Raw genomic sequence first — 23237 nt, 5'->3', positions numbered from 1 at the left:
GGCAAGTTCAGTGATTCCCTTAGCTTCTTTTTCTAGGGGATGAATTACTGGTTTAATGAGTAAATTATAATCTTTATACATTGCATGTAAATATTCATTGACCCCCTCACCAGTGAAAGGCGACAGTGTCCATTTCGACCACACCTTCGCCAATGACTGAATATATAATTACTTCCATCTTTGCCAATTTCATATGTGAGAAATGGAACTTGTTTTAATTTGCATTTCTTTGATAACTTGTGAGGTTGACCTTTGGAAAATAAGTATATTTGTTCACTTGTGAATTTATTATATGGTCTTGACTTTGATAAAAAGTGTAAAGGTGAAATGCTACCTGCTCTGAGGTTCGCACGGGCACAGAGAGGAGGGGAGGCAGTGCAGTGGGTGATGGGGGCGGGGAGACTGTTGGTGTCCAGACAGGGGCACAGAAGGGCTTGGGGCTCAGGTCCTGACCTCACTCAAGATGCGAATTCAAACTGCTTGCATTCGGTGGCTCAGAATCTGGAGACACGAAGTTCATAAAATTAATGAAAGAATCAGAAACCTTGGCTTTAAAACAAACAAAGAAACAGAGAAAGGACAGCCTTCCTCTGAGGGAGGTCACAGGGACCAGAGGAGACAGAGCTCAGAAGGTTCTCCAAATAGTATGAGCACACAGTTCGTGTTCGAGGTACATGCATCTTTATCATTATTGTTAGTAAAAGTAATAGTAACAGGTGAGAGGAAGACCATTATCTTGTCTGCCATGCTTGGGGGAGGAAACGGAACAGCAGAGTTAAATACACAAGTCAGTCTGTAACAAGACAGAGTTCCAAAATCGTAGAGAAAAAGTTCAGAGTGAGTCTGTAACCAGATGATAGGAACAGCCATCGCGGGTCACCATCATTGCCTGCTTGCTCTGGGTCTGACCCGACACTCTACGGGCAGTGTGCGAAGTCAAAAGGGCCGAGAGAATTAGAAAGCTGTCCCAGCCTCACAAAGCCAGAAAGAAGCAGGAGTCCGCACCTAGACTCACCCCTGTGGCCAGGCCACCCGGCGCCCTGATGGCGACTCTGGCTCGAGAGAAATAGGGCACTCCAAGAAGGAAACTGGATTTTCCTTGGTTTGGACACCTTAATGGTTAAGTGCCCTAGCATGGAGCCTGCCTAAGATTCTCTCCCTCCCTCTCCATCTGCCACCCCTCAACTCACTCTCCAAGATGAATTGTCCCCTTAAGACAGAAAAGACACTAGTGGCTGCACAGTGGCTTCTGACGTGCGCTGACTTCAGCAGGAAAGTGTACAAAACAGGGAAGAAAGGCCCATAGTGGAAGGTGAGGAGGAGCGTGCGCTGTGCGGAGAGAGCTAAAGACAGCCAAATGGGGCTTTTTAACCCTTGTCCGTAGCAGAAAGGAACCATGACAACAGCCTGCTGGTTGGGAAGGAAGTTGCAATGAGCCTAGCCAGGAGCCAGCAGGTCAGCCTGGCCATTTGTGACTTGTTCCCACCCTCCCAGGAGGGAGGGCGCAAATCTGTGCTGAGAGCTTCCTTGTACCAGGCGCTATTATGTGAAGGGCTTTATGCCGACCGACTCATTTAGTTTTTACTATCCCCAGGAGGTGAGAACTATGATTGTTCCACTTTCCGTATAAGGCACTTGTCCAAGGTGTGATACAGGGGTAAGAAGCAGAGACGGAATCAGGATCCGAGCAATCCAGGAAGGGCAAGACCTGTACTATGGAGAAGGAAGGGAAGAATACGGGTCCTAGTCCCCAGGCCCCCAGGGTCGCTTCCAAGACTAAAGGAACCCTAGATGGGGTTCCCGAGCTGTGGGACTGGTCCTGAGGCAGCACGGACAGAAAGAGAAGTGCCTCAGATGGGAAAAGGGCGGATATTCTGCTTTTCCAAGAATAGACCGCGTAAAGCATAGGATGCTAGGCTGGCCATGGAGTCCCTGCCAAATTCTAGAAAGGATTTCGCAACAGATGGCAGTAAGCCCTCAGAAAAGTATGCTGATTGCCAGGCCCCAGCATGGGTTCATGAGGAGAAAATCCTGCCCAGTTGCTGATCTATGTTCAGGAAATACTGTGGGCCAGCAGCTCAGACAGGTGTGCCTCCTGTCACTCCTGAGGACAGCACCTCTCAGCCGGCACCCTCCTTGTACAACAATTCTGCGTTAGATCCAACCCCCGAGTATCCCCACAGGGAAGTGGATCCGAATCTCTGGGGTGCTAAGTGCCCTTGGAAAATGTCCTAGGAGATTCCATTGGCTGTGACTCACTACCATAAACAGAGCTTATGACAGTTTTACAGGACATTTGACAAAATCTCACCCTTTGTTTGGGACAAAATGGAGAAATGTGTACTGGTGAAATGAGCTTGAAACTGGTCAAGTAGCCAGACTGATACGTTGATGTGAACATGCAAGAAAGCTTCTGCCTTGTGCCTCCTCAGCTTCTGCTCCCATTTCTGTTCTGTTTGATCCATTTTCCTCTTGTCATGGATAATGACACAGAAAACATGTATTCCCTTCCCTTTGGTTCAAGGACTCAATTGAACAAGCGCAAGGTGGGGAACATCTGGCTTGACGGGAATTTTGTGTGGCCCAGGCTCTGAGTTTTAGTTGATCTCAAGGACATTACGGCCACAAAGTGGTGGAGCTGCTAAGACTCCTATGGATTTTGGTTGTGTTAACAGAAGTAAAATGCTTAGCTCATGAGAGATTACGATTCTAACTGCTGAATCATTCAAGTTGGTCAGAGCAGAGCTGTGGAATGTCTGACACAGGATGGCACGGTCTGAAGAGTCCTTTTACCAAGTACCTTGTGTCCAGAGATCAACTGATGAGAATGGGATTCTGGAAGCTAATGGGAGATGGAGGAAGGTTACACTGGAGATGAAGCGACTCAGAAAAGAAGACTTATGTCCCTTAAATTATTCAAAGAACTTAGGAGTAGAAGAGCAGAAAACACATGCACGCATGCACACACGCCATGCACACACATACACATGCGTGCGCACACGTGTATGGAAGTAGCCATCAGCCCGTTACAAGAAAAAAGTCCAGCAACAACAGCCTTACGTACCCCTCTCATTGCTCTCCATCTGGCTGTGAACTTTGGTTTTGTATCTTTCTTCCTCTCCAGCATATGCTTTCCATGTGTACTCATCTCTGTAACCCCAGCTCCTAGTAAGTCCTGGCTCACGACAGCTACTGGGTCGACATTTGGTGAACCGAACAGAACGGGAATGAGCATCAGAGCTGTCCAACAGCAGAATAAGTAAGAGCTGCCACAAAGTAGTGAGCTGCCCATACCAGAGGGGTTCAAGCAGAACCTGGGTGACTTCGTGCCAGGGACGCTGAGTGGGCAGCCTGACTTTAAGCAGGTATGGAAACATTTGACTTACATGATCCCAGCCCTGATGGTCTCTGCTTCTGTGCAAGACCTTTATAATCCCATGGTTAAGGCAGTATTACACTCGCTAAATCCACCTGCTCTTACCAGCTGAGGCCACTCTGGCATCTTACTTCCCAGGGTTAGGGTGCCCTTTCTCATACGGGTTTGAGCCCCAGGGCCTGCGGTCACAGACAGGGACTTCGGCAGGGGCTCAGATTGCCCAATGGGAACAGGACACAAGTCATCGATAGGTCATCAGTGATGCCCATCCGGGGCCCACAGAAGCCCTGGAGAGCTGTGAGCAGTGTCTGAAAACATCGGGTTCTATTCCACATACCAGGAAGGGGAAGCAGACATAGGTAATCCCAAATCATGGATAACTCAGGATTTGAATTTGACTATGAAATAGGGTCTTGTTCTTTTATCAGATAATTAGCTCCCTAATTATTTTAATGGTTCTTGCTGACCTCCAAGGCATTTGTCTTCCCTGAGTACACTCGGCTGAGCCCCACAGGGGCCTGGCATGTTTCCCATGTGACTGGGGAGGGCCGACTCTCCCATCCCTCTGCCCCAGAGCCTGCCCTTTCAGGAAGGGGCCAGCATTAATGAGGACAGTGTCAGAGCAAGGAGGGGTCACAAGGAAGGAGGAAGGGTGGCAGGAGAGGAGTCAGAAAAAGGGGAGGCTCTCTCCTCCCTGGAGAAGGCAGCAGCCCGTCCCTGCTCAGCCGCATCCCAGGTGTGACATGGAGAATTATGTGCCCTGCATGTCATTATCAGCCCAAGTGACATTCACAAACACTTGTCTCGAAGAGTCATCAAGAACATCTGTCACCAGGCGTGGTGTTGGAACCGTCCCCAGGAGGGCCAGGGGAACAGCAAGCATGCTTCTAAAGCACAGTGTGGAATTACCCAGGATGCAGTCTCACCTTCCTCTTGCTTACTATGCTGTGGTCATCCACAGGTAGGGCAAGTGATGGATTATGAAAAGAGAGACCCCGAAGTTGGGGGAAGATAACAGCCATTCCATGCCCCACTCCCACTCTATCTGCAGGCCCTCCTTTCCATGTTGTCTTCTTCCATGAATGTCAGACATTACACCATCCCCCCATCCTGGGGAGACTGGACCACCCCACTGAGTTTTGCAGTGCTGGGGAGGGGGCATCTTCTACTGTTGCTCGGCCTTCCATCTTGGGAAAGGATAAGAGGGCCAATTCGGTCAGGTCCCACCCCATCGAGATTTTTTTTTTTATAATGATTTTTTATTATATTATGTTAGTCACCATACAGTACATCCCCGGTTTTCGATGTAAGGCTCGATGATTCATTAGTTGTGTATAACACCCAGTGCACCATGCAATATGTGCCCTCCTTACTACCCATCACCGGCCTATCCCATTCCCCCACCCCCTCCCCTCTGTAGCCCTCAGTTTGTTTCTCATAGTCCATAGTCTCTCATGTTTCATTCCCCCTTCTGATTACCCCCCCTTTCTTTATCCTTTTCTTCCCCTACTGATCATTCTAGTTCTTATGTTCCATAGATGAGAGAAATCATATGATAGTTGTCTTTCTCTGCTTGACTTATTTCACTTAGCATTATCTCCTCCAGTGCCGTCCATGTTGTAGCAAATGTTGAGAACTCGTTCTTTCTGATAGCTGAGTAATATTCCATTGTATATATGGACCACAACTTCTTAATCCAGTCATCTGTTGAAGGGCATCTCGGCTCCTTCCACGATTTAGCTATTGTGGACATTGCTGCTATGAACATTGGGGTGCATATGGCCCTTCTCTTCACTACGTCTGTATCTTTGGGGTAAACACCCAGTAGTGCAATGGCTGGATCATAGGGTAGCTCAATTTTTAACTTTCTAAGGGACCTCCACACTGTTTTCCAGAGTGGCTGTACCAACTTGCATTCCCACCAACAATGTAGGAGGGATCCCCTTTCTCCACATCCTCTCCAACAATTGTTGTTTCTTACCTTGTCTATTTTTGCCATTCTAACTGGCGTAAGGTGGTATCTCAGTGTGGTTTTGATTTGAATTTCCTTGATGGCTAATGATTTTGAACATTTTTTCATGTGTCTGTTAGCCATTTGTATGTCTTCATTGGAAAAGTGTCTGTTCATATCTTCTGCCCATTTTTTGATTTGTTTATTTGTTTCTCGTGTATTGAGTTTGAGAAGTTCTTTGTAGATCTTGGATACCAGTCCTTTATCTGTAGTGTCATTTGCAAATATATTCTCCCATTCCGTGGGCTGCCTCTTAGTTTTTCTGACTGTTTCCTTGGCTGTGCAGAAACTTTTAATCTTGATGAAGTCCCATAAATTCATTTTATCTTTTGTTTCTCTTGCCTTTGGGGATGTGTCATGAAAAAGGTTGCTTTGGCCGATGTCGTAGAGGTTGCTGCCTATGTTCTCCTCTAGAATTTTGATGGATTCCTGTCTCACATCGAGGTCTTTCATCCATTTGGAGTTTATTTTTGTGTATGGTGTGAGAGAGTGGTCAAGTTTCATTCTTTTGCATGTAGCTGTCCAATTTTCCCAGCACCATTTATTGAAGAGACTGTCTTTTTCCCACTGGATGTTTTTTCCTGCTTTATCAAATATTAGTTGCCCAAAGAGCTGAGGGTCCATTTCTGGGCTCTCTATTCTGTTCCATTGGTCTATGTGTCTGTTTTTGTGCCAGTACCATGCTGTCTTTGTGACCACAGCTTTGTAGTACAGCTCGAAATCCAGCATTGTGATGCCCCCAGCTTTGTTTTTCCTTTTCAACGGTTCCTTGGAGATTCGGGGTCTTTTCTGGTTCCATACAAATTTAAGGACTATTTGTTCCAGTTCTTTGAAAAATGTCCTCGGTATTTTGATCGGGATAGCATTGAAAGTGTAGATTGCTCTGGGTAGCATGGACATTTTAACTATGTTAATTCTTCCGATCCATGAGCATGGAATATCTTTCCATCTTTTTATGTCTTCCTCAATGTCTTTTAAGAGTGATTTATAGGGGCGCCTGGGTAGCGCAGTCGTTAAAGCGTCTGCCTTCGGCTCAGGGCGTGATCCCGGTGTTCCGGGATCGAGTCCCGCATCGGGCTCCTCCGCTGGGAGCCTGCTTCTTCCTCTCTCACTCGCCTGCTGTGTTCCCTCTCTCGCTGGCTGTCTCTCTGTCACATAAATAAATAAAATCTTTAAAAAAAAAAAGAGTGATTTATAGTTTCTAGAATAAAGGTCCTTTACGTCACCCCATCGAGATCTTACCAGTCAACACTTAAGTGGAGATCTGTCTCCTCCCCATGAAAAGACAGCGATCTCCACCATGGGATGGAGGGGCATTAACTAATGAACCTGAGACTTTATGGATATGGGGAGAAACTGGTAGGGATAATTGTTCCCTAAAGGGAAGGGGAGCTCAGTCTATGCAGGGGGAGGCTTCCCCAGACACCCCAGCTTCTACTGAAATGTTGATTGAGCTCCCACAGGTGAAGGAAGAAAAAGATGTAAAGGAAGAACCCAGGGTGGATGGGTCAGGGAAAGTAGTTCCCCAGCAGGTTGGCTTGCTGGTCAGAGCCAAAATCAAGATCAGCCTGCCTTGGATTTTGTAGTATTCTACATTTCTTTCACACTGTTAAATTACTGAAACCTGACATCCATAAGGTAGGGATGGACAGGACAAATATTAGGCTCATTTTATAGATGGTGAATCTAATTGTCCAATGAATTGAGTAGATTTCCCAGGATTCCAAAAAATGCAGACGGGAAAGGTGGTCTCCTATGTTCAGTGCCAAGTACCATGCTGTGGGGGCACATCTCACTAACAGCATGTGGGTTTTGGTTAAGGCTATAGACTTGGGCCAAGGAGCACCAACTGTAACTTCTCCTTCTGAGAAGGATGGGGTAAGTCACTGGGAGTCTGTTGGATTGTCTCTCTCAGCTTTAGTTGCTTCCCACGTTTTTAGGGCCTAGTAGTGTTGAGGGAAAGTGGTACAGGAGGGCCAGTGAGAACCTTGGTTCCCACTCAGAAATAGCCTCCTGGGACCAGCTAGCAGAAAATCAAGGCAATATGAGGATTTCTGTGCGGTACCAGGTGAGCCATTGTGAAGTAACTTAGTTGCTAGAGGCATCCCAGAGGAAAATAAGTCTGGAGTCAGAAGTCCAGGGTGGCAATTAGGAAGAAGAGAAAACTCAAAGACTTAAACTCATTAGTGTTTATATGTCTCTCATGTAAAGGAAGTCCAGTGGAAGAGACTTTAGGTCTAGTTTTCTGGGCAGCATGGCCACCAGGGGCCAACTCCTTCTAGCTTTCTGCTCCGCCATCTTCAGCACAGTTTTTGTCCTTAAGGTGCAAAATGGTTGCTGGAGCTCTAGCTATCACATCTCCCTTCTATACACAACAGGAAAGATGAAAAGTAGAGAGCAAGAGGGCAAATGGAAGTTCTCATAAGCCCCGGCCAATAACATCTGCTCACATCTCATTGACCACACCTTTCTGCAAGGGAGGCTGGGAAATGTAGTTTTTTAAAGCTCAGCACAATGTACACCCATTAATATAGAAAAGATAGGGAGGAAGCTAGCACTTTCAGAACCTCAGTTTTCGCCCCACCTCCACCATGTACTAGTCCTGGGACCATGAACAAATCATTTCATTACTCTCAGTCTCCATGTTCTCCTCTGTAAATGGGAACAGAGATTCCTTTCTGCATATTTCCTGGGATTGTGGTGCAGACTGAATGAGATCAAGTATTTGAAAACACATCTTTCATAGTCAAGTGTGCAGTGCTGGATACATATAAGTACTTAATGTTATTAGGAGCCTGCCTGCTTTCCCTTCTTGCCCCTCTTCTTGGCCCTCTTCTTCAAGCTGCCTCTTATGGCTCCAGTCTTCAAAGCTGTATTCCAAGAGAGCTGTAAATTTGGAAAATGATCTAACAGGGTTTTAAGAGATCAAGGTACAAGATGTAAACCCTTTCAGAAATTTTTGCAGTTCAATTGGGAAGACTCAAAGGAGTGAATCTCTAATGGTGGAATTTCAAACCCAAAGCACACTTGTGCATAGGGAAGACATTTTTCAGGGGTGCCTTCCAAGAGCATTTCAAATCATATCACTACCTTCTCATCCTTCCTTTCCTGCTCTGCACAAGAAGATGACACCACTCAGATTCAAAAACCTTCAGGGCATCTGCTCAGAGGTGACTAATTTCTCTACTTGTCATTCCCTCTTCATTCTCAAAAAGCTCTGGCTGGAGACATCTCCGAAGATAGAAATAATTAGCAGGAGTAAAGGGATTATAGTGTATATCCGGTCTGCCTTGCTTCTGAAATGTGGCTCTTGGAGAACCAGAGAACCAGCCCCTTGTTAATTTTACATACCTTTGCTTAGTCCATGGATGGAAGTAGGGATATCATTTATTTCACACCAGGAAAACACCAAAGAAGGTTCCCAGAGGGAGGGGCGCAGCTGGGAGGAATGTATGGTGCTGGGGGTCAGTGCAGGTGGTGACGGTCATCATAATGCCACCAAACCCTCATCTGACAACTTGCCCAGGTGGGTTCACAGCAGCCAGCTCCTTTCAGGAAGAACCAGAGGTGCGGAAGATGTGACCCCAAGCCCCAGGTTCCCACCTCCCCATTGTTCCCCGATCCTGGTTGCCTGCTGGAATCTTTTGGGGAGTTGTATCTTCCCTCCAAGAGATTCTGAGTCAGCTTGGGGTGGCGCCCAAGCATCAGTGTTTTTAAAGCTCGCCCGGTGACTCTGACGTGAATTCAGCGTCATGCCACATGCCCGTGAAATCAGATGTGTGGGCAGCACTGGTAGGCAGAGCCGCTATGCATCCCACGGCTGGGGGCTGGTCTCTGAACTTCCGGTAAGGGGAGAAACAAGAAGACCTGCTCATCTCACCTCTTGGAGACTTTGCTTCCTCCTTCACATTGAAATAAAAATTCCTTAGAATGGGGTTATCTCCCACATGATAAAGTACGTGCGGGAAAGTAAAGCCCCTTGCACACTTCAGTTGCTGGAGTCATTTGTTCTCGCCCGCTAGTTTGAGCCTGAGAGATGAATACCAGGTAGGACTCAGGGGCCCCAGACATGAGCTCTTGCCTTTCCTGCTCGGAGCCTCAGGGTTCCCATCTGCAGAATGGGAATAATAAAGGTGCTGCCTACCTTACTAGGTGGTAGCGAAATGGAAGATGTCAGGCGTGAACGAAGAGCATCTTCATAAAGCGCCAAGTGCTTCTAATGGCAGAGATCGGACTACAGTGCATTAATCAAATTTGGAGGGTTTTTTTTTTTTTTTTTTTTTTTGCTGTCACGTAACAGAATCCCAGCAGGAGGTAGTTCAAGGCTGGTATGGGAGTTCCATGGCCTTCAAGGACTGAGGCTCCTTCTGAAGGTCAGTGGCATAATCCTTAACACGTGGCTCATGTCTTCTGTGCTCGCTGACACTTCTGCCTGGGAACTCTCCTCCGGCAGCACAGGCTGAAGTGCAGGGGGCGGGCTGCCATCCCCAGGAGCCGCCCCAGCCTCTGACACGGGGAGTGAAGGATTCATACCCCAGCTTCCTCTTCCTTGGAGGAAGGGGGAGGAAGACAACTGAGGCATGTTCTGTGCTGCCTCCAAGAGGGTCCCAGGAGGATTGAGCCCCAATTGCCTACAGTGGTACCTTGCTCAGTGGACCACCCTCCACCTACCCCACAAGGACTTCCTTCCCCATCTCGTAACCGGACTGTCCTGGGCCCACCTCCCAGATAAACGACTGGTATCCGAATCCTTGTCTCCAAGGGAGACTTCTGGGGGGCTGAAACGTCATCAGGCACCGCCTCCTGGGTGGTTAGCCCCCAGAAGTCCCACCCAATGACTCTGCCAGAGGCTGAGAAAGGTAGTCGTTTGTTAGGCACATTGCCACCCCAGATAAAATCAGGGCTCTGCCGGGAAGCTGGGAGGGAGAGAGGATGACGGGGAGGCGTGCAACCACCGCAGGGCTGTATGGGCGAAAGCTTCGCTGTCATTAACGCTTCTTGGCACCTGTCCACACAATCCCAGAAACCAGTAGCCAACATGTAGCTGAGGCCAGCCTGGGAAAGAAGATGATCCAGGCTGTTTTTCTGCCTCTCTCTGAGTGCTCTTTTCTCATCTCTGGAGACAGTGAGACAGAGAGAAGCAAAGAGGGATGTCTTAGTTCTTGCCAATTAGGGCTATGGTCTGCCATGTGCGTACGTGATGGGAGTGGGCACCCTGTGGGGCTCAGAAGGGTTGAGGACATGAAGTCAAATTAATGCCCATCATCTTCAAAGTTGCTGAGGTGGTGGGGGGGAGGGGGGCAGAAGCACACAAACCACAAACTGCAATGTGCCAGTCCAGGGAAGGCAGGGCCATGGAGACATGCAATATGGACGAACAGCTCATTAACTGTTTACGAAGGGGAGCTATTTCTAGCTGGGGTGGGCTCCAGAGATGGGCTCCGACTCCTTCTGTGGCTGCGGGGCTGATGCTGTGGGTAGAAGTACTGATCCAGATGTGGGAACTGACTTCTATTGCATCCTAAAGGAGAGAAGTGTTTGGAAATTAAACATCGGGGGAACTATTAAACACTTAACCTTGTAACATGGTAATTAGTTAGTGATGGTACTAAGTTAAGCGGCTTTTCAGTGTAGTCATTAGCCACCTAGAAGGTTAAACTCTAAATGAATTGCTTGGTGAACTTTATCCAGTTAAGCTTTTTCATCAGCTAACTCAAGTGAATCCACATGCCTGGGTGGGGTGTGTTCAGGGGGGTGGGGCTTCTGGGAACAGGTGGAGTGGAGTGTAAGGTGTATCCTGGGGAATAGGTGAGATTTGGAGGGAAGAGGGGAAGGTATAGCTGCTTTAGGTGGAACCAGTAAAGACAGAGGCAGAGGCAAGAGTGATTGGTCCTGGTCAAGGACCTATAAGGGCTGCTGGTGTATTAGTCAGCTGTTGCCACAGGAATGCCGCATGACAAACAAACTCAAAATCTAGGTGGCTTACAACCACTAACATTTCATTTTCTTATTCATGGGTCTGCAGGTTTGTTGGAGTTCAACTGGTCTTGGCTGACCTGAGCTGGGTTGGGCTGGGCTGTGGCTTAGGTCCTCCCTACATATTTCATTCTGGATCCCACCTAGGGACAATGGCTGTTTAGAGTATGTTCTCCTGGTGAAAGCAGAAATGCAGGAGGGCAAGCCCAATAGAAGAACCAAATCCCAAGTGTGTGGTGGCATCACATGTACTAAATCCCATTGGCCAAAGCAAGTTACATGGCCAAGCCCGAAGTCGGGGGGTGGGGGGGACAAGGCATGCACTTCGCCCACCATCAGGCCACGGCAAGGCTGGGGAGGTATCATTTCTTATAGGAAAGTGAAGAAACAGGACCAACAACTCAATCTAGCACACGTGGCCTACCTAACGCAGGAGCTGTCTCTAGGACAGGTTCTCAAACGTGAGCATGTCGTCTGGCATACTTGTTAGCACACAGATGCAGGACCTACTGAGTTCCTGACTCAGTTGGTCCGGAGCAGAGTCTGACAATCTGCTGTTCTAATACAATCTCCCGGGGATGCCAATACTATTACTTTGGGAACCACATTTCAAGAAGCTCTGGTCTAGGAAAATAATAGGTTTGTTTAAAGAGGTCAGCATGTTGGTGTCCTTGAATGTCACACAATACAGCTGTATTTACTGAGTCTTTACTTCCCTCCAGGAACTGTTCTAAACGCATTCTGTGTGCTCTCTTTATTGGTACATGAACCCTGTAGGTGTGGTATTGCCTTTTGACAGACCAGGACTCTGAGCCATTGCGGGTGATGTGATTTACGAAGCCCCCACAGCTTGGAGGCGGGGGAGCTGGAACCTGTAGCCAGCACTCTGCCCTGTCCTGAAAGTCAGGCTTCCTCCTGTTGACAGTGGGGAGCCAGGTCAAGTTCTAAAGGAGGGAATGACTAGTGATGGAGAAAACTCTGGATTTGGAACTGGGTGGTCTAGGCACAAACCACATTTTGACTTGCAGTAGCTAGATTTTAGGGTAGCTCAATCTGTTTGGGGGTAGACTCTCAAGACCTTAGGGTTAGAACAAGATAGGCAAAGTCCTTACATTCTTATGAGAGAGATGGACAAAAAAATTTATGTGTGTATTTGGAAGAAAAATAATTAGTATAAAGGGACACAGAATGAGGGGCTACTGCTTTATATGGGTGATCGGGGATGGCCCCTTTAAGGAGTGACATTGGAAGTGAGACCTGAATAGAGTGAGAAAAAGAGTTCAGTAAGGGGAAATAGCATGTGCAAAGGCCCTGGGGTAGGAATAAACTTGTCTTGTTGGAGAAGCAGCAAGGACTTCAGTGCATCTGGAAGAAGAGTGACAGTGAATGAGATTAGAAGACTGGACAGGGCTAGATCATGTGGGTCCCCATAGGCCATGGTGAGGCCTTGGATTTTAAGCTGAAAGAGATGAGAGCCACAGGGTGGGGGAGGGTAGTTGAATGCAGGAGAGTGGCATGATGTGATTAAGAAAGAAGATTCCGGTTGCTAGGTGAAGAATAGACCTCAGGGGGGCAGGGTTAGAAGCAGGGAAATAAGCTACAAGATGGTCGCAGGGGTCTTAGTTATGTCTTGAAACCCACCCTGCTCCTTAACAGTCACATCCATAAAATGCGAGAATGACTCTTCCGTCTTTCCCCTCAGTGTCCTTAGAGGGGGAAAAAGATCAGGTGTGGGCAGGTGAGTGAGCAGGAAATGTTCGGGTGGGGAACAAAGCAGCGCTTGGTCATGGTTTTTCTGGCGGGATTCATGGGCCTGCGTCTGCCCCGCTGGGGAGCCTCGCTGAGGCCCAGCCGCAGCCTGGAGTGGAGAGGCGCTCCCATCTCCCCCTGCAGAGCAGACAGCTCCCACATCACCGTCCCAGCTCCGCAGTCAGCGTCCCCCACCCTCTCCGCCCCCAGCCCTCTCTGCTCCCAGCCCTCTCACTCTGATAGGGAGTAATTATTTATGTTCTTGTTTAATTAGCTCATTAGGCATGTGCTGCAGTATTTCTGATAATAAATCTCCTTCTCTAGTGGCTCTTCGGTGCGTTTTCGCTGCTGCCGGGCCACAGTGCTGGAGGCAGCTGTTGCAGATGCGAGGCTAGCTACTGGTCAGGGCTCGGTGACCTGTGTTCTGTCCCCTGGGGGGGGGGGGAGGGCGGCGTTTGGACAGGTGGGGAGGCTGCAGAGGCCCTGGACAAGGAGACAGGATCTTGGAAGCTGAGGCGGTGGCAGCAGCCGGCACTGAACGCCAGAGAGATATTTTTACCACCCGTCAAAATGCCACCGTGTGTGAGGCGGTGCCAAGGGCTGCTTCCCAAGGCTGCTTTGCTCTCCTCCCCCAGCCTTTGATTGTTGCTCAAAAGAAGGTCTGAGTGAAACAGCGAGACTTTGAAAATTCCCGGGTCGACTAGGCTGGTGCCCAGCAGTCGTTTCCCTCTGGCAGGGGCTAGAAGAAAGCTTCTCCACTACAGCAAAAGTGCGTGGGTGGGAGCTGCCAGGAAAGCAGAGGTGCCAAGATTTACACCCAAACCCCACACCACCCCCATTCTGTATCGAGCAGGCCTACGAATAGGACCCCACCCAAAAATGTTTCCTTCGTAGAAGATCAGAGAGCCTGAAGTTCCACCGTTAGAGATGCACTTCTTTGCACTTATCATAGGCAAAAACCTAGGTGATGCTGAAGTGGTTTCCTCCAGGACTGATCAACAGAGGGTATGGACATGAGGGGGCGCATAGTGGTGGTCCCAGCAGGGGGAAGAGGGAGGGGGTCAGGGAGGGGGTCATACGATGACCTCAAAGCCCAGTTCCCCTGTGTGGACATGTAGCTAAGGACTTGAGAGAGCTCAGGGGGAGGGAGGGAAGGCCAAGGTCTTGACACCGGTCCAGCTGTTTATGTGCCACAACTCTCTTGGATTCTGTTCTTCTGTCTTTAAATGAGCCTAGTTCTTGCTACTCTCACAGACTGAAGAAGGTCCCGAGTTAGAAAAGGACAGTTCAAGGTCATCCAGGGCAGCCCTCTCCTTTCTTTGTGAATCCTTATGATGCCCAACACTTCTCCCATCTATCACCCCCACCTGACCTCCCCCCGACACCCTTAGGATATTAACTGGCCCCATATGGGAATACCTTCCCCACACAAGAAACTACGCCCTCCTTTTTCCCCCAAGAGCCCCACCTACCGTTGGATGCTGTAGCTGAGAAGATTTTCCTTATTACAGGCCCCCGACTCCATCTGCCTCTACTTCCTGCCCTTCCATTCTGCCTTCATCCCAGTCAGGAATAAAATGAATTCTGGTTTCAAAATAGGTCCGTTTAATGTTTGCAGATAATTCTTGTGGCTTGCCGAATGTTATTTTTTTCAGATTCAACAGCCTCCTTCCCTGCCTTCTTCCCTTCTTGCCTCTCACCTTTGGTCATTGAAGAGGTCTTTATCATATGCTGCGAATGTCAGGTCTGGGCCACTCTGGGTGAAAATGGCCACTCACAGGCCACGCCTGCCCTCCTGCAGCTCACATTTCCCAGGGAGGCAGACAGAAAGGACTCGGTACTGGAGGAGAACCCGATTCAGTTACTACGGCTGTGATAAGTGCCGTGCAAGCTGCAGGCCAGGTCCTGGGAAGGTCAGGGAGGCTTTCTGGAGGAGGTGACCCCGAAGGTCAAATAGGAGCTCCGTCAGTGAAGAGGCACAGGAGGCACTTCCGGTACAGGGCGGTGCCTGTCTCTGGGGCGGGAAGGGAGAGGGGACGCCTTCTCTGGTGCCTCTCCTGCTCCCTTGCCTCGGAAGCGTGTCAGGTAGTGCCAACACATGCAGAGGCATGTGTGGGGTCTAGTGGGCAGCGTGCTGGGTGTGGCCTGGCCAGCCCCAAGTGGACTGCGGCACCCCTCCTGGGCTGGGGGTACCCCTCGTCTGAAGTACAATCAGCCCTTTCTGCTCCTGTGGTCCACCTCCCACACAGACAGGATGCCCCTGAGAAAGCTGCTAATCTCACGTTGTTCTGAGCAACCCCCCCCTTCCCGAGATAGGATGACTCAGAGCTGCCGAGCGGCTCTGTGTGCATACCTCAGTCTCAGGCCACAACCAGTCATCCTGGGGTCCAGGGCCTCTAGCGCAAACCGCCTTACTGATCTCCGATCTGCCATAAAACGGATTTTTAAAAATTTACTTGTCTCCCATGTTTTTATGTGGCAAGTCATCTTCTATCTTTGGTTAGAAGTAAGTGGATTATAAATCACAAAACCGACTGATGGAGATTAGGTCAAAATTGCCAAGTAAATGCAGGTGGTTTTTTTCCTCCAGTAATGATGATGATAATAAGAGCCAGCCTTTTGGAGAAATTATCATGTGCAGGTACTATTCCAGTGGTTTCCATTTATTAGCTTATTTAGTTCTTTCAACATCTCGATGAGGAAGGTCCTGTTATGATCTTGCTTTTACAGATGAGAAAACCGAGGCACAAAGAGGTTAAGTAGCTTTCCTGAGGTGTTCTGCCTGGGATTTGAACCCAGGCAGGCTGGCTCCAGGGTCTGGGCCTCGCTGCCTTAATAATATGCAGCTAGCATTGGAGTGCTTGTGCTGTGCACCCCACTGCACCGGACATGTGCACAACTACCTGAGAGGCAGCTGTTACTATTACACCCACTTTACAGAGTAGGGATCTCCAAGATCAGAGAGGGTAGGTAAGCTGCCCTGGGTCTCCCAGCTTGGGCATGGCAGAGCCAGCATTCAAACCCAGGCCTGCCATGCTCCAGCCAGCTCCCAATGACTCTTCTTCCTCCCAAGATGTGAGTTAGGGTAGAGAGGAGTGCAATGGATGTCTTGGGGTCACAGGTAGTATATTCAAACTGTGGCTGGTGCAGTGAATGGAGCATGTAATTCTTGATCTTGGGGTCATGAGTTCAAGCCCCATGTTGGGCATAGAGCTTACAAGAAAGATGGGAAGGAAGGAAGGAAGGAAGGAAGGAAGGAAGGAAGGAAGGGAGGAAGGAAAGAAAAAAAGGAAAGGAGAGAAAAAAGAGAAAAGAAAGATAATAGAGACCAGTGACCCCATTTCCCTTTTATATCATCCTCTTCCCAGCCGCCTAATCTTTTCAAAAACCCAGAACCTTCCGCCTACTGTCACTCAGAACCACCATGAGGAGAAAGGGGAAGCGTGAACACATCCCCCCACCCCCACGTAAGGAAGAAACAAGGAAAAACAGGTCGGTGCTATAGGGAGGGATCTCACCCAGACAAGTGGGAGAACTTCTGGGCAGTGCTGGTGATGTGTAACAGACTAAACCATAGCTTCTTTAAAAGCAGAAGGAGGCCCTGGCTGCATAAAGGGCCTGGAGGACTCCATGGGAGGCCGGAAAGCTAATGCATGCCTTTTGCCCCTTCTCCACGCTGAGGAAAGTGATGACCAGACCCTGGGGCGTTCTCATTTATAACTTGCCATCTGAACCGTGGCTGCTTGGCCGCCCCATCGCTACCTTCTCCCAGGACTGAAATGAAACGCGGGGCATGGGTTCAACCTTAGTGATGGGGTGTACTCAGGAGAGAGGGAGGAGATTTATGGCTTGGTCTCTGCCCTTAATGAGTCGTCATCCCCCAGAGCCACTGCGGCCACTGCCTTCCTGGCCGGGTGAAGCCCAGAACCAAGTGCTGAGGGGGAGGCGGGTGTGCAGGGCTGGAGGATGGTGCCATGAATCTCTGACAGCCACGGGGCTCCCTGGCTCATGGACGTCCGGCGGAGGGAGCTGCCATTGAATCACAGCTGAGCTGTTGACCTTGAGTCTTAAGCAAAGTGAAGAATAAAATGTCGTATTTATTCCATCAGAGACACAGGAGCTATAAATTATCGGAGTGTGGATAAAGACAGTGGTCAATCACTCATCACTCTTGAGAATTTGGCTCATCTGTCTTCTGGCCCCATCACCCACTGGGCAGGCTGGGAATCAGTGTGCTCAGAGATGGGGGATTCCAGAGGACCCCAAACAGTGCTTTCTCTGGAGCACAGAAGTGCCAAGAATGGCTGAGATTCATAGGTTCCTGGAATGTAAGATGTCCCTCTCTGCAAATGGGACCTTCTCAAGGAGGTTTCCCTGGCTACCCCACTTAGAGCTGAGCCTGCCCTCCCTCCACCAACACTTTTACCTTCTTTTAACCTGCTACACTTTTCCTTTTTTTCCCATAGCATGCTCCATTTTATGACATATTTAATCATTTACCAATTATGTGTATTTACTTTCTGCCCGCCCCCTGCCCCCGATGCCCAGAATGTCGACTCCACAAGGCAGGGACTTGTGTCTAGGGCTCACTACTGTACCCCCAATGCCTGGAGCAGCGCGGGCTTAGAGCAGGTGCTCCAGGAACATTTCTTGGATGAACAGACCTGCCTGGAAAGACCTTAGAAGTGGTCTAATCCCCACTCCTTTCTGGGCCCAGGAAAAGCAGAGACCCAGACAGGGGGCATGGGACTTGTCCTGGGTCCTACAGCCTGTTAGGGGTCTCCGGGCTGGGAGAAGAATCCCGGCATCCAACTCCTGGGCCTGAGCTGGGGTCCTGCGTGGTCTGAATGGCAACCACGCCATTCAGAGGACGTGCTTGCTGGTCACATTCTGCTAAGTAGCTATAGAATCGGGAGCCAGCAGCCCAGGGTGGGCAGGCTGGGGCTTCCTGGCTTCCTGGCTGGATTTAAAAAAAAAATGGTAATGAATAAACTGATAACTAACTTCCTAAGCCTAAAGGGTCCAATACTATGGGTTCCGGGACTGTGGGAGGTCAGGGAATTTTTACAAGATGACTGAGAGGACAGTAAGCCCCTTCCCCTCTGGTGACCACCAGTGTGCCGGGCCCTTCGCACGGATCGCTCCTCTCACTCTGACTCCCAGCTGTGACGGAGTATAATAATAACAGCCGACATTTATCGAACTATGTGCCAAGCACTGTTCTCTGTGCTTGTAGGTATCCATTCATTTAATCTGCCCGACAACTCTATGAAGTGGAGAGCTTCTATTATCGTCCCCATGTTACAAATGAGGAACCAGAGGCAAATATGCCAGAATGTAAATGCTTCCATTCTGGGTGCTTGGGATGCATCGGTGAACAAAACAACTGAGGATCCTTGTCCTCATGGAGGAAGCAGGCAACAAGCACAATAAATGAGTAAATTATCTAGGCGTGGGGAGGCAGTAAGTGCTATGCAGGGGAGAGCAGAGCAGGGGAAGGGGCTCGGGCGGTGGCAAGGTGCAGCTTAAAGAGTGTGGCAGAGTGGGCCTCCCTGAGAAGGTGAGGTCCGATAGAGGCTTGAAGGAACTGAGCCAAGCGGAGGTCTGCAGGAAGGGCATTCTCGGCAGAGGCAAGAGCCAGGGCCAGGCCCCAAGGCCAGAGCAGGTCTGAGGAGCAGTGAGGGGCCTGGGTGGCTACAGCGGGAGAGCAAGGGGCAGAGGCTAGGAGATGGGGCAGGGAGGGAGTGGGGCCAGATCCCAGGAGCCTTGCAGCTCCCTCAAGGACATCTTCCTAAATGGTCTGACTCATTCAAATGCTAACATAGGCCACAGCCTCAAGCCAACACCCTCCTCTCTGCTCACACAGCGAGGATGCTTCCATAATGGCCAATAGACCCACACTCACGCACACACTGGCCAATGGACACACACACACACACTAGCGAATGGACACACACTCATGCTCACACTGGCCAATGAGCACACACTCACGCACACACTGGCCAATGGACACACACACGCACTAGCGAATGGACACACACTCATGCTCACACTGGCCAATGAGCACACACTCACACACACACTGGCCAGTGGACACACACTTACACAGCCACCCCGCCAGAAGCTTCATCCTCCATCCTGCCTTGTGTGTGGGAAAGGGCAAGAGGGGCCCTCATCAGCTTTGCTCCATCTGCAGCCCAGCATGGCCTCTCCATAGCCAGACCAGGAGAGGGAGGAAAGGAAGCCAGTTCCTGGGGCTTCAGACCCATACACCACAATAAACAGTGCTGGAGAGATTCCCAGAAAACTATAGACCCAAGTCTTTGATGTACTCACACGTGATTTACTCACATGATTACTTCCATATAAGAAGATCACAGACCCCCATGACCATCCCCAAGGGACAACAAAGTGCATTTAGCGGCTCTATTCTGTGCTCATTGTCCCCACAGGAACTGCTGCCCCAGGCCTGGGGAGGGCTCGGGAAGGAGAGGATAGTAATCTTGCTACTTTTAGGCACTCCCAGGTAGAACCAGGACAGGCACCTCTAGACCAGGCCGGACTCACCTGAGAGCTCCCAGCTAATGAATAAGTCCCACAGTAAGGTTCACCTTCTCAGCACCGAGCCCCTGAGCCCCCATACAACCTACCAGTGCCCCCAGACAGCTCACCTTCTGCCCTCCTCCTGGGAGATGGATGGGTTGGGTGGTGGTGGTGTTCTGTATGAAAAAGGTGATAGTGATGATGAAGGTCGGAGACAGACAGATACGTAGAGATAGATGGAGAGAGAGAGATGACAGACGTGATAAAGTGGGAGCATTCACCACATTCATACATGATCTATTGAGTATATATTGTATGCCAGTGTTTTGCATACGTTATTTCTAATCCTCATATGACCTTGCAATTTAGAACTGCAAACAGCTTTTACAAACAAGAAGAATGAAGTTCTAGGAAGTTAAGCGACAGGGTAAAGATGAGGCAACCAGTAAGTTGTGAGGCAGGATTTGAGCTCACAGCCCAGGTCACTCGGGTGCCTAATCCTATGTGCTCTCAGGGTGGGGAACCTGGTGCTCGGGCTCCGCCAGCCCTTTGCTGGCTGTACCCCACCTGCCCTCCTCCTGCCTCTCCCTGGCTTTTATCACCCCTCCGCTGGCGATATTCTTATAGAATTCTAGAATATCAGAATTGGACTTGGAAGCACAGAGAAGGAAAGTAGCTTGCCCAGGGCCACACAGCAAGTCTGTGACAAAGCCAGGGTTAGAGCCTGGACCTGAGGGTATTGGATGGGTGGGGATGTCTCTGTTCTCCCATCCTCTCTCCTGCTTGGCCGAGCAGAGTAGTCTCCCCACTGTGGGGACGTCTCCTTCCAGAGGTCATTCTCTCCTTACCCTGATGAATTCCTTCCCAGCCAGCCTGCTCCGGAGAGGCAGAGGTGGGCCGGGAGGATCCCCGGACGTGCAGCCCAGAGAAGGGCTGAGCAGGCTCCTCCCGCTGGAGAGAGTATCTCTTTGCTGAGCGGAGTCAGCAGTGGAGTGACGCTGCCGCCTGGCCAGCTAGATGTCCCGCAGGCTCCTCGGTCGTGGGGACCAGGCTCTGGCCTCACGGCTGGAGCGGTCCTCAAGGAAGCACCGCGGGGTTCTCCGTCACTGGTTCGTGCACGGGTGCTGAACAACCCCTCGCACTGTGACCCTTGACCACTTCCGTGCTGCATCCCAGGAGACTCCCTTCTCCTAGGTTTGCTCAAGTGTCCTCTGGGGTAGGTAGCAGGATTATCGCTCCATGGCACAGACGACAAAGCTGAGATTCAGACGAGTGAGATTTCCTTGTTCAAGATTGCTCAGCTAGCCGATGGTGGGGCCAGGAACGGAACCTGATCTACCCCGAACCCCAGCATCATCATGGCTGCTCCTGACTGCACACACACGTTCTAAGCATGGTATCTGGTACCAAACAAAACCGTATTTACTGTTCACGGAGACACCATATGATCGACATTATGAACCCATTTTGCAGCAAGAAAACTGAGTAAGGCTCAGAGCTGGGATGTGAAGTGACTTACCTACACAGTCAGTGAATTTTTTCCACACAGCACAAATTCCACTTAGGGGTGGAGACAATTCCCTTCTTCAAGGAGCTTCTCGTGTGACAGAGAGAGGGATCTATAACTGGGGGGAAAGGCGGGACCCCCAAACTCAGCCATGAGATGACTGAGGGCTTCATTTCATCTTGATTTCTTCTATCAAGGGTCAGCACTGACTTCCCCACTGTCGTCGACTCAGAACCTCGTGTTTACTGTTCAGGCCTCCTGCCGTTGCACACACTTACCTCCTTTCATCCTGACAGGGTTCCTACAAAGCAGGTGCTAGCATTGCTATTTAACTCAGGCAGGGAAGGTGACATAACCTGCCTGGAGTCCCACAGCTAATCAGTGGCAGGGCAGGAATTGAACCCAGGCCCAGCTGACACCACAGTGGACCCTGTGAACCACCATGTGATTTTCTTGCACAACCTCCTTGCACCCATTTGATTCATGCCAAGTTCTGCTCTAGAGCTGCCTTGTTCTTCAACTGCCAGGACAGAGGGAGAAGCGCAAACACAAGGCCAGGGGCCACCCTATTCCACCCAGGCCCCTCCCCAAATGCTGCCCATCCCTGATCTGACAGGGCCGACCGAGCCCGCGCACAATGGAGCCAGGAAGGCCCTGCCAATGGTGATCGCCCCCCAAGGGTGCATCAGCCACCCGGACGTGGCAGATTTGTTTCCAACAGCCTACCCTCCTGGCAGGATTTGCTTTGTGATGACATTTGCAGGGTGGCATTGTGTGCGTGTGTGTGTTAAAATATATGGGACGTGAAATTGACCATTTTAGGCACTTTTGAGTGTGTAGCTCAGTGGCACGCAGGACTTTCACACTGTGGTGCAGCCGCACCGCCCGGTCCCCCACGCAGACTGCACCCGCCACACGCCAGCTGCCTCTCCCCGCCCCCCAGCCCCTGGCAGCCGCCCTTCCTGCCACCTGCTATCTCTGTCAACGTGAGCGCTCGCCATACTTCGAGTAAGTGGAATGTGCCGCAGCTGTCCTTCCGTAGCTGGCTTTTTTGCACTTAGCGGAATGTCCTCAGGGTTCACCCATGTTGTAGCCTGTGTCAGAATTTCATAAAAATAGGCAATGCTTCATGAATTTTCATGTCATCTGTGTGCAAGGGCCGTACTCATCTCTCTATCATTCCAATTTTTGTACATGTGCGGCTGACGCAAGCACCGTGGTAACATTTTTAAGGACGTTGGTGCCACAGGTGACTTTGTCCCTGGAAGGCGCCCGCATGAAATGGTGCGTCTACCAACCGGGGGACCTGTCACATCAGGTACGTCATTGCGCGGCGCTGACCTGGGGTCTGACCGTTGTTCAGGTGCAGTTTGAACGCAGCTGGTGGGGAATCTTTATTTTGAACACTCCTGTGTTTGCAACGAGGTATAATTGGTCTGACACCTTCTGTGTTTTTTTCTGTGAGTGATGAATTGTTAGTGAGCAAGCTTTTCTCAGCTCCTCAAGGAGATAAAAGGCAACTCTCATCGTCATCGTCATCTTCACTGGGGGACCAGGGACCAAGTGGCCCTGGGAACGGGGTGGAGGTGGCGGCCATGCTTACCCCCACCGCCTCTGATTTTTCACACTCACACGGGAGGTTGGTACTGCTCTCCCCATCTCGCACGTGACCTAAGAGGTTCAGAGACAGACAATGATCCCGAGTCACACGGTTGGGGGCAGAACCGGCCTTCAAAGAGAGATTTCTGTCTGCTTCCAAAACCCACACTTTTTCCTCCAAGACATGCCAACCCGGTTCTTGGGGGCTGGGAGCTAAGGACAAGTAAATACAGAGAAAAGTCGCACATCTGTCACGATTTGGATGAAGGGAGATAGAAGGAAAGTTAAAGACACACAGAAGAGAGGCCTTCCGTGGGTTGGGGAGCTTGCCTGGTCAACAGCAATGGCAAAAATGAGCTGGCAATGGTAGAAATGTTGCTTTAGGGGAACAGAATGGGAACAACGGGGCTTCGTAGCAACCGCAGGGAAATCACAGGGCGTTTCCACTGACCGCGTGCTCAGTGGGAACCACCGAT

General features: G+C 50.1%; 1 protein-coding gene and 1 non-coding gene across 2 annotated transcripts in view; one reads left to right on the top strand and one right to left on the bottom strand.

The window, feature by feature from the left end:
- Positions 1-23237, top strand: part of LRFN2 (leucine rich repeat and fibronectin type III domain containing 2) — a 39620-nt gene that overhangs the window by 3792 nt on the left and 12591 nt on the right. The gene's annotated exons all lie outside the window — the stretch shown is intronic.
- On the bottom strand, positions 22274-22377 carry LOC121105744. Its single transcript, XR_005838393.1, has one exon. It is a non-coding gene; the product is annotated as a U6 spliceosomal RNA (small nuclear RNA).

The sequence above is a fragment of the Ursus maritimus genome, unplaced genomic scaffold (genome assembly GCF_017311325.1).
Source record: "Ursus maritimus isolate PB19 unplaced genomic scaffold, ASM1731132v1 scaffold_29, whole genome shotgun sequence".
NCBI classification, from domain to species: Eukaryota; Metazoa; Chordata; class Mammalia; order Carnivora; family Ursidae; genus Ursus; species Ursus maritimus.
The sequence above is the reverse complement of the archived record's forward strand: the minus strand, read 5'-3'. Positions and strand labels throughout refer to the sequence as shown.